General features: G+C 44.2%; 1 long non-coding RNA gene across 2 annotated transcripts; it reads left to right on the top strand.

Moving 5' to 3' along the window:
• Positions 1 to 1,837: 1,837 nt before the first annotated feature.
• Positions 1,838 to 15,229, top strand: LOC115099491. 2 transcript variants are annotated; one of them, XR_003858801.1, is made up of 3 exons: positions 1,838 to 2,135; positions 8,298 to 8,441; positions 13,803 to 15,229. It is a non-coding gene; the product is annotated as an uncharacterized LOC115099491 (long non-coding RNA). The 2 variants fall into 2 exon arrangements; XR_003858800.1 differs by lacking the exon at positions 1,838 to 2,135 and adding an exon at positions 2,982 to 3,098.
• Positions 15,230 to 15,800: the final 571 nt, after the last annotated feature.

Raw genomic sequence — 15,800 nt, 5'->3', positions numbered from 1 at the left:
TGCGGCTTTGCTGCACATTTTGCTTTTTGCATCGCGCAGAAATACCTAATAGGGCCATCAACATGCATTTGCATGTTGCGGGTGCTATTAGGTTGGGGGGGGGGGGGGGGGGGGGGGGGGTTGGACGTGCGTTTTCGACAAGCTAGCGCGTCCAAAACACACATCCAATTGCGGGTTAACAGTGCGCTCCACCGGCCTGTTGGTTTTGTACCTGAGGCAGTGGAGGGTAAAGTGACTTGCCCAAGGTCACAAGGAGTGACAGTGGGACTTGAATGCTGGTCTCCTGGTTCATAGCCCACTGCTCTAACCACTAGGCTACTCCTCACTCACCTAAATTAGGGGGTGAAAAAAGTGAAAGTCCATATGCATTTTTCCTTTCAAAATTGCTGCAGTACTGAGGGTAAAAAGTATGCAGAGACTTTGCACCAGTGCAGGCAGATTGAACATTGCCACTTCCCCCCCCCCTCTCTCCCCCAGTGCTTAGTTTGGAAGGAGAAGACTGTCCCTGTGGCCATCCAACAGGAATTCAACAGGGTAGACTAGACGGCCCATAGGGTCTTTATCTGCTGTCATGTCCTGTGTTTTACCAGTTAACAATCCAGTACAATTTATGCAGATGCATTCACAGGAATTTTGCCAACTTCAGTGCTCCTGTGTAGAATGCGGGGTTTCCCCCCTCATTCATGAAACTGAGCAGTAAAACCCACAGCGTGATAACCCGGGCCCCCTCCTTTAAACACACTGCAGTCACATTCCCCCCCCCCCCTCCCGGATGTCCACACATCATACTGTGAAATAACATATCAGGTTATTTCGCTGACAGGAGTCCAGGGAGGAACCTGCCAGCTGGGCTTTTCCCCATCGATTTTGTGCCGCTGCTGCTCATGTGGACTCAACTACAGACCTGGGCAGGCCAGAAAGCTCCCCTCTAATAAGAAAGCCTGGGGAAAGAAAGGACGTCCACTTTGCTTTACCATAAAGTGGAAAGTTCAAGCCTTGATGCATTGCAAGAGGATCAGAGGTACCGACCAGCTCTCGTGTGAAGAATTCGCGTTACAAGCCTGCCCAGGTTGGAGGCTGCGGTATTACCAGTAACAGATCGTTTTTTAATAGCATTGGCCTGCTCGGGAAATTGGCAAGCAGAAATAACGTGGGTTTCTAAAGTGACTGAGAGCTCCAGGAAATAAAGCGACCTACAGTATCGGGCCCACCAAGCCAGGCAGGGCTAAAGGGACTAGCAGAGTTTGTGCGCTCTCAATGCGATTGTCCCGCATACGTTTTGAAGTCAACTTTCTAAGACCCTCCTTCCCTGGGACTCTGGAATTAAAAGCAGGCTGGGGATGGGGGAGGAGAAGGGTTCTGACTGGGCTCCTCCCCCCCTTGCTGGAGGGGGTTTCATTACTTGCTCTTAGGGCTGGAAAAAACAATAAAGGATGCAGACTATTGATTATTTGTCACTTTGTATTTGTCACTTTCAATAACTTTTTTTTTTCCCCCCTTGGAGTTTTACTTACGGGCACTCGAGCTCTTGGATTAGGACAGGATTTCAGGCCGGGGGTAATTATGCCTTGGCACACATCCCTTGCAGTAAGACTTAAAGGAAGAAAAGAGCATTAACGCATAGAGAAGCGTTAACACTGCGTTCCGATCAAGAGCAGAGACCGTCTGATGGCAGCCGCCCGTTGCGGACTTCCTGCTTTCTCCTCCAGCCGCGTGCGTCTGATTCTTTATTAAACAGACATGGCACTATATAGCGTGCTCGGCTCTTCCGATGGTGCAGTGCACATTAAAGTCCTATGTCAAAATATACATTGGGTAAAAGTCCTTTGGGCGCCTGCAACTCGGAGATCGGATTTTTGCACCTGAACCCAAAGATCATAGGGCAAAGCGAACAGGTGAATTGGGTCCCCCGAGGAATAGGTTTGATCTGAAACAGAAAGCAAACAGGAAACAAAATCAATCGCGGAAGCCTTCCGCCAGCATTGCGGAAGCTTTACTCGCCTGCACAACGCTCTTTAAAGATGGCGGCGCGCTGGCCTTGGCTCTCTCGCTTTCTGCCCCTAGACTGGGGTGCAAGGCAGCCTTACCTTGCCACAGGGTCTGTGAATTTCCCAGAGAACATCACTCCTGACAAGGTGCAAGAGCTGGAGGGATATTTGAATGCATTTTACTGGTTTTTTTTTAAAAAATATTTCTTAAAACAAAGGAGCGCCCATGGGCGGGGGGTGCATAGGTTGGCCTGCCAGATTTTCTGCTGTCTACAGCCCAATTATGTTCTCCTGGAGCATTGCTGTAGCTCACAGGGAAGCATCCTACCAGGGTCTGGGAACATTTTTCTAGCAAGGCAACATTTTTATGAGATATTAATCCGATTGTGCAGACAAAGCTAGTTTAATATTTAATGAAGCCATTATTTTTTAATATTTTCTTATATGTATAAGATATGTCTACTAATACTGCTTTCTAAGACTGGTGAATGAGGCCTTGGTCCTAAATGACGGTGTTCAGTGAGGCTCATTTATAAACCCCGGTGCTAGGAGAGCTGTGGCAAGTGCCCCAAATTGAATGAGCTGCAGCACAATTTGAGGCCAACGTGATGTGCTAAAGTGCACTAAATGCTTTCACAAGCATTAATGCCGAATAAAGGAACTGTAGGAAAGCACTATCTAGTTTGTGCACATTAAGAATGCTTTTAACAGGTGTTAATTAGCTCACAGGCATCTTAAGGCACAAACTTATGTAATGAGATTCAGAACTATGCAAGACAGCTCATTAGTTATTGGCACATAGAAAACCAATACATGTTCAATTGTGCAAAACTGGCCAGAGACCTGTTAATGCATAAAAACCACTAAGGAGGGGGCAATTACGTTCTTGTGACAATGCCCATGTTAAGGCAGTGGCTTTTTACCATAGCAAATAAAAAAAAAAAATAATTTTCATATCATTAACATGGGCTGCTAACGCAAGCTAATTAGCAGGCATTAATGGTTGATGATAGCACACTGTGGAGGGGAACTTGGTAACAGCCCGCCTAGATCTGAAGGCAGACTTTACACCAGTCTTAGAAGGGAGAGCACATGCATACGTTCTGTAAGGTAGGCTCATTTTCAATTTTATCCATATGGACTTACACACAGCTCACTTGTCTGCAGATTTTTTTTTTTTTTGGGGGGGAGGGGGAGAATTTATGCATTTACGTTTAAAAATGCCAAAATATGCACTTAAGTGCAACCCCCTTCCCTTCCCTGTCTGCCCAATAGGCCATAGCCTATTGGGCAGACAGTTTTGTGAAAGGCTATTACTGCAGGTCAAGCACTGTTTTACCCTTGGAAATGGCTGTGAAGAATAGATTACCCTCCCTGGATCTGATGCTGTTGCCCATAAATACAGTAGCCCTGGCATTGACCTTGGCCATGCTGATTGGAAGGGGAGGGGGGGCGGGGGATAGCTTTTTCCTATAGAAAGAGCAAGCAGAGAGTCTAGAAAAGTCCCAACGTGGATAGTTTCGCCTTGCAATCCTCCACTTTGAAATTTAAAAAATGTTCAAAATTGAGGATTTTTTTTTAAAAAGCAATACTACCAAATCTGCCTCTGCTTTTCAGCAGTAGTAGACTTGGAATGACAAAAAATATATACTGGTAAGAAGGTAGCAAATTGAACATTGTGTGTGTGTGTGTGTGTGGTGTTTTTTTAATGCGGTAGCAACAGTCTTTTCCCTGCCTTCCTGGGGCTCGAGCGCACCCCTTCTGTGGCATATCTGCGAAGGACGGGGGTGGGATAAGAACCCAGATCCCACATGCTGCAGGGCACAGGGCACCTGCCAGAGTTGGCTGGCAGATAGAAATTTCACTTTACAAATTGCATTGAATTATGAGGGGGAGATTTGCTCTCCCCTGGCAATTCATTTTCTTGCCATCAGAGTTTCGGATCTCTTTATTCCTACCCACAAATACTTCAGAGTCATGTACTTTATGTTGTAAAGCGCTATGAATGCGGTATGAGAAGCTTCAAAACAGAGTTTAGTGACAGGAAGCAAGCAAGAAATAAAATATTCACATTAGACAAAATGTACAGATTCCCCTTGAATCCCTAGATCACACCGTTAATGTGTGACAAGGTTTTGTCACTTTAGAGTTGATTGAAATGTTGGAAAAAATGATGCATTTAATGTCTTCCAATGCAAACACTCTTGGTTTTTGGAAAGCTTTCATCTTAATACAGACCTGGACTTTTACTGTCTTGCAAGTCGCTGTGAGCCTTTTTTGAGTACAGCACGCTACAAACACAAATCTAAATTAAAGAAATAAACAATGGCTACTTTAGAAGAGGTCCTGTTCTTTTCTTTTCTTCCACTGTTTCCTTTTCCTACCACAGGCATTTTTTTTTTAAAGTTTCTTTTTTCTTTCCCTGAAAGGGACTTTCTTTTCCACGTGCAAGAAACGGCACCCTGCCTTCCCCCTCTAAAGAGCTGTTCCTTTATCCAAAAAAAAAAAAAAAAGAGGGGAGCAATTTTGTAATCAAAACGCAAACACTATTTCATAATTGCAAGCAAATAAACTTTTCTTGTGTCTTGAGGATTACGTCCCTTTGGAATATCTTCATTTTCACTTCTTAACTCTCATTATCGGAGCAGACTAATATTTTCCGATAATGATCACTTCATTCTTGTCTGCTACACACAGTTCTGTAATTTTTACATCCATGCCGTCCCCCACCTCTCAAAATACCAAGTTTCACAGGAATGAGGAAGATTATGATCAGTGCCAAACAGGAAAGACCCTTTTCTGAGCTTTATTCAATAAATATTTTTCCCCCATAGGCAGAGAATGGGGGGGGGGGGGGGGGGGGGGGGGAGTCCATTTTGGAAAAGGCCCACTGGGACTTTTGCATCCCTCTCATCTCTGACTCCTCTTGACACTTGGAAACAATGAGTCTGATTCTCCTGCCCTTTTTTCTTCACTTTAATCGGATTCTGATGCAAAGCTAGTTCAGCTCCCGCCATACATAGTTTCAAGGTTTCTGTGTCTCAGGGGATTGTGGAGGTTTGGCAGTCCTTGACTCATATGGGCAGGAAGCTAAGTTGCTCGTGCTCTGGAGGAGAAGCTGCTTTCTTCTTTGTTTGAGTGCTCTGCCAGTCCCTCACCCAAGTGTTGCCAGGGGTGCCCAGCTGAAAGGGACAAAATTCAAGCTTCCTGACCAGGCTATGAGCTGGCATCCCAAGGGCATCCAAGCTCATGCCTGAGACATAAACCTGGCTACTCAGATCATGAGTCATGCTGCTTCATGGAAAGACATATTTTATATGTATGATTAGCTAGAAAATAAAACACTTGATAATGAAAGCTCATTTCCGACTTTTCTTTCTCATTGCCAAGATGGGAAAGTTACCTAAAAATCTAACTCCCAGGGAATTAAAAAAAAATTGAAGTTAATGACAGCTCTTGTTCTTTCTTGGCTGATTGTAACTGTGCAGGACAGATATACTGCTTATTGCCAAATAATACATCCACGTCTAGAAGGACCAGGCGTAAGCAGACATTGTTAGTTTAATCCTCTGAAGCCTTTGCATTCTCATTTTTTAAATATTTTGCCTTTTAGTTATCCTGAGGTATGTCAAAACTCCCACTGGGTTACTTAATGCCATAACATGGCACCAAGCCCTGTCATCCTGCTAATTTCCTACTGGGGAATAAGGGTAAGGGGTAAAGCCTCAGCTGGAAAAATCTTCCCACTGGAATGGTTAATGGGAGCGTGAGGGGAAAAATGGATGCTTGGATCACTGTCCTGCCTGTGTCTTGTTCCTTGGTGGCTCCTTCTGAAGTCCATGTAGCCAATGCACTTTTGTTTGGCCCTTCTGGCTGGCCTCTACTGAGATCCCTTTAGCTGATGCAGGCATACATACACCCCCATTACAATTACATCCGGCCAGAAATGATGTTGTTTTCATCATAATCAAGTTACTTAAAGCTGTGTCAGGGCACACAGAGGCACACCTTGGTAGTTCAGATTGTGGATCCTTGTGGAGCAGACAGTGGACATGCTTCCGACAGCTGCTGACCCCCAACCTTGGACCGGCAACACTAATGCCCATAGCCAAGCAGCCAAATCAGATTTCAGTGGAGTCTCTTGTTTCCACCAATACCTGCAAGGATGAACAGGTCAGACTTGGCAGGGTCTGGGTGGGAACTGGATCCACAGAAGGGGAATGTTTGTTTGAGGCTGGTACCAATGCACCTACAGGACGAGCAGATGTGTTCCAGCTGGTAGCTCAGATCTCAGTGCAAGAAGCTTTGCTACTAGGGCTGGGGGACCACCCTTAGGAGTCAGATTATCTTTAGTTGTAAAGGATGACATGGTGTCTTCTTAGTCGGGGAGACACCAATGGTTGACCTTATCATGAACATAGATTGGTGTGAAGGGTCTGGTAACATCCCCAGTGAGCCTATTGGCTCAGTAACCATAAACTCAAACTAAACCCTTCCAAACTGGAACTCTTCTGGCTAATGCACCGAGATCAATCCCTGCTATCGCTACCTTCTATGTCAGAAACCCCAAGGAATCATTACATAGCCTTGGGTTACAACTTAACCCACATCTCAAAGGTAGTTAGAGCCTCCTTTATGTACTTGCACCAGATCCACCAATTATGCAACTATCTTGACCAACACAACATAGCCACTGTATTTCATGCACTAAGCAGCTGAATTGACTACTGTAACTCACTACTGAAAGGCATCTCTCAGTAAAGTACGAAACGCCTCCAACTCCTGCAAAATATTGCAGCAAGAATCCTGGTAGGGGTCAAAGCCGCAGAGCATATAAAGGCCATGCTTCTTAAACTGCACTGGTTCCTGATAGAATCCAGAAATAAAATTAAAAGAACCTCTGCTTTGACTTTAAATGTGTGAATAAAGAGGGCCATGGGTATCTGTCACTTCTTCTTGCCGCCTGCATCTCCACAAGAGATCTCCGATACCCCCACCCCCACACCCAATTTCTGCAAAATTGGTCTGCACGATTTCAGATGCTACACACACAAAATTTCAGAATGAGGTACTGCTACCCCTTCATCTGGAACCATCCCTCCTAACTGCAGACAGGAAGCACAGGCATGGCTGTTCAAACAGGCCTTCCCCCAGCCTGCTCATGCGTAAAGAGCCTTCACTATGTCTAGAGATTGAATCTATGCCCCTACGACTGTTATTGCTAATGTACCTGTCAGTATACTCTGAGACAGTAACTTTGAAACAGCCGCGTGGGTGCACGCGTATGCGCATTTTCCGGCTCGCGTCCAGAGATGTGGCCATTTTATAACATATGTGCATATATGCGTGCATTTTATAAAATAGCCTGGACACGCACACACGTGCACGCAAATGCCACGTCTACTGTGTAAGTGGGGGAATTTTATAAGGGATGCGCTTTGATGCCATCCCTGGGTTTCCCAGTTCATTCCCAGTTCACCCAGTTTAGGGAGAGCACTTCCAACCCCCCCCCCCCCTAATTTATTAGTCTTCCTTTCCCTCTGATAGTCCCAACCCTTAAAGCCCCGCGACTAGCCCAGAATTTTTTGTTTTTGTACTTATGTGCCATCCATAGCAGTAGTAAAGTTACGTGGCGGGGGCACTCGGCGTGCGCCTGTGCACATAAATATCTACGCGAACATCTTTTGGCCTTTCCCCCAACATACCCATGCCCAGACCATGCCACACCCCCGCCCCTTTTTCTGAACTTTTGACTTGGGTGTGTAACGGGAGAGACGCTCGTACGTGAGCGCCTTTTAAAATCCACGTGGCTTGTCCCAGCCCCACTTTTGCGCGTATCTCCTGGCTTTGGCGCTCGTAGGGCATTTAGAATTCACCTTTAATTCAGTTGTAATCTGCCTTGAAGCCATTCTTGGAAAAAGGGCAAGAATATCGAATGTTTGTATATAAAACCCATTGAAGTGGCTAGTCTTCCAATTCATAGTGCAGCTAGCAGACATGTCCACGATTGGACGGAGACCAAAGCTGTAGATACAATCCACAGCAGAACAAAAATGTATTTGTTTTGTTATATATCTTTCCCTATTTTTGTTGCAGTTTTTCATCTTGTTTTAATTTATACCATTACTTTACATATACCAAATTGTATTTATGTGCATAAAATTGTACTTATGGAGGTAAAGTTGTATTTACATGCATAAAATCAATTTTATGCATGGAAATATAACTTTATGTGAATAAAAAATAGTTAGAAAAATAGTTAGATGTGCTCAGAAACAAAACAAATATGAAACAAATGCATATCTCTAGTCCTCAGAAGATGTCAAGCTGCTGAAAATAGTGCCTGGGGTCCACATTGGCTTGAGATGGCAGCAGAGGCAGCACAAGAGCTGTCAGGGCGTCCCCATGGATCTGACAGATGGAGCGGACCTGCAAGCACTTCATTATAAGAGGGTAAGTCACTGGCTGAGTTAAGAGTTATATGTAAAAAAAACCCCCCTAAGAAATGGAATCATTTTGTGCCAAAATTAAGAACATACGAAATGCCTTGCTAGGTCAGACCAATGGTCCATCGAGCCCAGTATCCTATCTCTGACAGTGGCCAATCCAGTTTGTTTGGATGAAATAACCAACAGATCCTAACAAGGAGCTCTGTTCCTTGCTGTTCTCTCTCAGCTTCCAGCAGTACAAGGTGATGCTCCCCTAGCCTTAAAGGACCTGTCCTCCAGAAACTTGGCCAAATATGTAACTTTTTAAATTCAGCTATACATCCTCCGCCCATGTTCTCCAACAGCAACTTCCACAGCTTAATTGTGCATTGACTGGAGAAAAAAAACCCCACTATCTTAAATTTGTTTTACATTATAGGGTTTATAAATCTTATCATTTCTCATCTTGGCCATCTCTTCTCCAAGCTGCCCTGGCACTGTAAACTTCCCAATAGGCAGAGTAAGCAATGTCAGCCAAAAGTGGTGCTCCTGCTCAGCCACCTCCTTCGTTTCAGCCGGCTGACCAAGGCGATAATGAGGGGAGACCCCTCTGAGCCTGCAGCAGCTCACAGTTTCAGAGGTCCCCCTCCCCCCTTTCCCCCTGTCCCAGTTGGATACAGGTTTGGAAGGGCTTCCCCTCCCCTGGACAGATGGGGAGAGCCAGCTGTCCCAATGCCTGGTGGCTGCCAGAGAGTTAAATCTGCCTCTGTCTGCTGAGCCTTTCTTCATAATGGGGGCCATTCCATGCCATGTTTGTTGCCTGTTTCTGCACCTTTTCTCGGTTGCAGTGGAGGTAACCAATGCTCAAGGTCAGCTATCACCATGGATTTGGACCCAGGCATTATGATGATCTCCGTTTTATTCTTTATTCATTTCTGTATAATTCTTAACGTTTTATTTGCCTTTTTGGATTGCTGAGCCACAGTGAGTTTAGGATTGGGGGTCCAAGTCTACCTTGAAAGGGAACTTCTCCCAGTGGGGACCATAGCTACCAAATTACTTGCAAAGTCTTGCAGGTGAAAACTCTCTGCTGGGAATTATGAGCAAGAAGTCTGTGAAAAGGTTCCCCCTTGCATACTTTGTTGGGGTGGCCCTCGACCCGCTCCGGCCCTGCTGCCAAAGCATACATTTCCCCACCTGGTGAGAAGGGGGAAGGAGTGATTGTGAAAGGGCTTTTTTTCATGGATAAACCCCTGTTTATGTACAGAAATCCCTGTAGAAAGTAATGACCCCCTGAAAGTATTGTCCACAATGACTCTAAAGTCCTTTTCCTGACTGGTATCTCCTAATGTGGCACCCAGCACCGTGCACATTATCAGGATTGCCTTTTCCCCATGTGCATCACTTTGTCTTTGTCCACCTTACATTTCATCCACCATTTAGACAGCTAGTTTTCCACTCTCCCAAGGTCCTCCTGTAATTCCTTAGGGTCTGCTCGCATTTCAACTACTTTGAATAACTTTGCATCCTCTGCAGATTTGATCACTTCACTCATTGCTCCCTTTTCCAGATCGTTAATGAATAAGTAAAACAACACAGGTCCCAGAGCAAATCCCCGGGGCATTTCTTTATTTATCTCTCTCCACTGGGACAATTGGCCATTTAGTCCTACTCTTTGTTTCCTATCCTTTAACCAGTTACCGACCCATACTAGGAATTGCCTCCTACCCCATGACTTTTAATTTTCCCAGGAGTATGGACGGGATAGAAGGTAAGGTTTGTCTTTTTGCGGATGACACTAAGATCTGCAACAGAGTGGACACGCCGGAAGGAGTGGAGAGAATGAGACGGGATCTAAGGAAACTGGAAGAGTGGTCGAAGATATGGCAGCTGAGATTCAATGCCAAGAAGTGCAAAGTCATGCATATGGGGAGTGGAAATCCGAATGAACTGTATTCGATGGGGGGGGAAAGGCTGATGTGCGCGGAGCAGGAGAGGGACCTTGGGGTGATAGTGTCTAATGATATGAAGTCTGCGAAACAATGCGACAAGGCAATAGCAAAAGCCAGAAGAATGCTGGGCTGCATAGAGAGAGGAATATCGAGTAAGAAAAGGGAAGTGATTATTCCCTTGTACAGGTCCTTGGTGAAGCCTCAACTGGAGTACTGTGTTCAGTTCTGGAGACCGTATCTACAAAAAGACAAAGACAAGATGGAAGCGGTACAGAGAAGGGCGACCAGGAAGATGGAGGATCTTCATCGGATGACGTACGAGGAGAGATTGAAGAATCTAAATATGTACACCCTGGAGGAAAGGAGGAGCAGAGGTGATATGATACAGACTTTCAGATACTTGAAAGGCTTTAATGATCCAAAGACAACGACAAACCTTTTCCATAGGAAAAAAATCAGCAGAACCAGGGGTCACGATTTGAGGCTCCAGGGAGGAAGATTCAGAACCAATGTCAGGAAGTATTTCTTCACGGAGAGGGTGGTGGATGCCTGGAATGCCCTTCCGGAGGAAGTGGTGAAGACCAGAACTGTGAAGGACTTCAAAGGGGCGTGGGATAAACACTGTAGATCCATAAATTCAAGAGGCCGCCAATGAAGAGTGGGGGACTCGCCTGGAAACAATACCCTTATTCAATAAACATATACATGGTTACTGTGACTCCAACATCACTCTAAGCTTCAACAGCAAGAGGAAATATGGAAAAAAGGATTTGCACTCACAAAGAGGGGAGTAGCTGGCTTGTTACGGCGGTTACTACCCCAAACCAAATAAGCCTGATACTTCACTTTCAATGCATATCCAGCATAGTTCTCTGCTTCAACGGCAGGGCTGAAGAAAAACTGATACTTCACACATCCAGCAGAGCTCTCTACTTCAACGGCAGGGGAGAAGAAAAAAGGATTTGCACTCACAAAGCAGGGAGTAGCTGGCTTGTTACGGCGGTTACTATCCCAAACCAAATGTGCCTGATACTTCACTTTCGATGCATATCCAGCATGGCTCTCTGCTTCAACGGCATGGGAGAAAGACTGATACATCACGCATTTCCAGCATAGCTCCCTGCTTCAACGGCAGGGGAGAAGAAAAACAACCAATAAGGGCTGTATAACATAGTCTGGGTAAAACAAATAAGCATGGGTGTAGCTTGCTTATTGCGGCGGTTACTACCCCTACTACCCCTAACTAATCAAGCTAGACATTTCACTTGGATGCAGCTCCATCACTGCTCTCTACATTAATGGTGGGGGTGGAAGGGAAATAGAACCAAGAGCTAAGAGAAACAGATAAGTATGAGAGAAAAAATGTGTGAGGCTTGCTGGGCAGACTGGATGGGCCGTTTGGTCTTCTTCTGCCGTCATTTCTATGTTTCTATCTCAAGAGGAACTTTATCAAATGCTTTCTGAAAATCCAAATCCGCTATGTCAGTCGGCTCACCCTTATCCACTTGCTTATGTACATCTTAAAAGATTTCTAATAAATTAATAAGGTATGACTTCCCTTTGCCAAATCCATGTTGCCTCTGCCCCTTTAAGCCATGTTTATCCACCGTGTACCATGTTGAATACAATAATTCCTAAATAATTCGATAACTTTTCTGTAGCAGGCTGTCTTCCCTACTCCATTTCTCTTCTGCTTCCTATGACGGTAACTTTCAAACCAGCGCACGTGCACACATTTGTGCGCATACAGTGGCGCGTGCCCAGGGGCGCCGCCATTTTATAACATATGCATGCGCATGTTATAAAATAGCCTGGCCGCATGCACATATGCACCAAATGTTTAGTGCGCAGGCGCATGTTTGCGGAAATGCTGCTTTTGCTGCATAAATCGGGGGATTTTTAAAAGGGGCGCATGCTGACGCTGTTCCCAGTTTTACCAGTTCATCCCCAGTTTTCCCAGTTAAGAGAGGTGCTCCAAACCCCCCCTCCCCCTAGTTTAATAGCCTTCACTTCCCCAGTTAGCTTCGACTCTTAAAACCCCGCAGATCTGCCTATTTTTCTTTATTTTTTTTTAACTTGCACGTCATCCATAGCAGAAGTAAAGTTAGACGGCAGGAGGGCCTCGGTGTGCACCAGATCGCGTAAGTATTTATGCACACATCTCAGGTTCACGCCCCATAATGTTCATGCTCTGTCCAGACCACACCCATGCCCTGCCTCTTTCTGAAAACTTTGGGGATGTGCTTGCTCCAGGAGATGCGCGCATATCTCGGCGGCTTTTAAAATCCACTTGGTGCATGCAAGCCTGACATATTTGTGCATCCCCTAATTAATGTGTGCGTTGGGCTTTTAAAATTCACCTTTATGTCTGGTTATCTTTGTGGTGTTGATTTTCTCATGAAACTCCTCTTTCTTCATGTTTTTCATGTTTCCTATCTCTCCTTCCCATGCTGTCTTCTGACTTTTCTTTCCCAACACTCCAACAATTTTCCTCCCACTCTCTCAACAAATTATCTTTTCTTCAGTCATTTCTCCTTGAACAACTCCATCTTTCCCTTTTCCTCTTCTTTCCACAACCTTTTAATTTTTTTCTCTGATCATCTCTTGCTCTAATCTCATGCTACCTTCTCATCCTCCCTTGCTTTATAATCTCATTGCCGCCTTCTCATCCGCCTTTGATCTATAATCTCATTGCCCTCTTCTCATCTTCTCTTGCTCTATAATCTCATTGCCTTCTTCTCATCCTCCCTTGCTCTATAATCTCATCGCTACCTTCTCATCCTCCCTTGCTCTATAATCTCATCGCTTTCTTCTCTTCCTCTATAATCTCATTGCCTTCTTCTCATCCGCCTTTGCTCTATAATCTCATTGCCTTCTTCTCATCCTCCCTTGCTCTATAATCTCATCGCCTTCTTCTCATCCTCCCTTGCTCTATAATCTCATTGCCTTCTTTTCATCCTCCCTTGCTCTATAATCTCATTGCCTTCTACTCTTCCTCCCTTGCTCTATAATCTCATCGCCTTCTTCTCATCCTCCCTTGCTCTATAATCTCATCGCCTTCTTCTCATCCGCCTTTGCTCTATAATCTCATTGCCTCCTTCTCTTCCCTCCTTGCTCTATAGCTCTCTCATATGCATTCCCTTTCACTGCAATCTTTTTTGCTCCTCTTGTCATATTTTCCTTCCCGGCACATCTTCTCATTTACTGTCCTATCTTCCCTCCCTTCAGACTTCTTATTCTCTTTCTGCCTCCCTAACCTTATTGCTTGTTTCACCTCCCTTTCTCATGTTCCTTCCTACATAACTTTCACACTATTTAACATTTCTGTCGCACTACATGAAATACACAGTGCTATATAAACACAATGTTCCCTTTCTTCTGTTCCTTGACAATAATTTTAATATCCTCTTCCTTTCTCTCTTCCTCTCTCTAAGACTCGTATTGAACTGGTTCAGACATGATGCTCAAGATCCTCGGCTTATGCTGTGTGCTGTCTTCCTCCTGTGGCCAGGCAAAGAAGTCCTTGGTCCCTGAGCTAATGTCTCCTCATTCCCAAGACCACAGGGGGGATATCCCTGCCCATGCTGTCTATTCATGATTCTCAAGACCATAAGGAGAAGTGTCCTCCTACCATAGCTGGGTGCTCCTTTTCTTTGCTGGACTGTGTGGTTCCTCTTCCTCCAGCATCATCTAATGACAGGAGTATTGCAGTATCCTAAAATGTATAGCTTTCAGGACAATGATTGGGACACTACGCAACAACCTTTACTATGCAAACTCAATATTGCATTGTAAAACCAGGGTTTGCCTTATTTGTTTGTGATTATAATACCTAGAAATTTGATCCCTGTTGAGTGCAACTGTGAGGAGTCCTGAAGCAGCTTGAAGGGTTGGACTGGACATTTCTGCTGGCACAGGAGGTGCATTGATAATGGGATAGACACTTTTGTTAAAGTATAACTCCCTTATGTCATCTAGTAATAAGTGTGCCTTAAAACTTTGCTTCTGATACCTCATTTCTGATTTCAGGACTTTATTTCTCCAAAGACTTTATCCACAGAAAGAGAATGAGGGCAAGAGTTGCTTTTTATTTTTAGAAGCAAAGCAGGGAAACTTTTACATAATTAAAATGCCTGCAACAGCAACAATCTCAATTGGGACATTTTCCATTCTGAAAAGGACTTTTATACGAAACATATACCAATGAAAATCTGAGCGAGAATTAATACAGTGGAGACACACAAAATGATTATAGGTTTCTTTACTGTTTTTCCTGTTGTAAAATATTTGTTTTCAGTAAAATGAATTATTTTCTGTAATTGAAAAGAAAGTGATAAAAATCTGACAACATTGTTTCATTTTTTTTAGTAGTCTTCAAACAAAATAGGATAGAGATTTGATAATACATAAATGGCTCTACAGTAAATGCAGAGTCAAAGAAGCAATACTGGAGGTACAGTTTAAACTTTGGATATTTCTTTTCTAGGTGTCTTTCTTATGTTCTTGCAGCATTTAACAGGAGCTGGCTGTGCTATAGCTAAGAGACAAACACATCTATGGTTCATGTGTAATGTTTTTGTGCTGGCTACCAAAATTATTTTGTTACACAGTGGATCTTCGCGATCCTTTCCTGCTTAAATTGCTCATTGCTTAACAAAAATCATTTTGGTAGGGGGGTACAAAAACATTGTATATTTTTAGATGATTTTAGGTATTTTTAGGTGTTATAAAACTTGTATACATTGAAAGCCTGTTTTAGTTTGCCTACTTGATAGTAGATTCTCAGCTAATGATAGAACAGTCTCTGTAAAAAAAAAAAAAAAAAAAAAAGCAATTACAACATTTAGGTGCTAGCGCCCTTGACAGGCACTTGTACAAGGTGGTTTTTAACATTTTTTTTTAGTCAAATTTTGTTTTCAGTAAGAAGGATAAGCTTGGGGTGCCTGGTCACCGTGGTAACTGCCAGAAAAATTCTCCTGAAGTTTGAAGGGGTCAGCTAATAGGGTCAACAGCTCTGGCCTCTTTCTGAGGCAGGCCTGGCAGGCCCTAGTCTGCAGTTGGAGTGTTGGACCAGGCCTAGCCTTGGGAGGTGGGCCATTCTAGCTGATATAAATTTTTTGAGTCAGTTCATGGCCTGGACTCTCCAGGTGGCCTCCAAAATCGATTGTGACCTTTTGATCCTGTCTAACTGAGGCATAGCATCTAACCTAAGAAAGGATTTAGCTAGGGATGACAGCTTTCTGCTGAGTGTTCTTGGGTGCGCAAGGAGGTAGTAGGGATGAGTGATCATTAAACACATATTTAAAAGGTTTTAAAATCTTTCTCAGAATAACGTTATTATGGCAGAAACGTGAACGATCTCCTGTCTAAGAGGACCTTAATAGGTACAGAGGCAACAGAGCATTCTTGCTGTGCTGCAGTTATATTAAGTG

Source organism: Rhinatrema bivittatum, chromosome 9 (assembly GCF_901001135.1).
Source record: "Rhinatrema bivittatum chromosome 9, aRhiBiv1.1, whole genome shotgun sequence".
Lineage (NCBI taxonomy): Eukaryota > Metazoa > Chordata > Amphibia > Gymnophiona > Rhinatrematidae > Rhinatrema > Rhinatrema bivittatum.
Note: the sequence above shows the minus strand (reverse complement) of the source record. Positions and strands in the feature narration are given on the sequence as shown.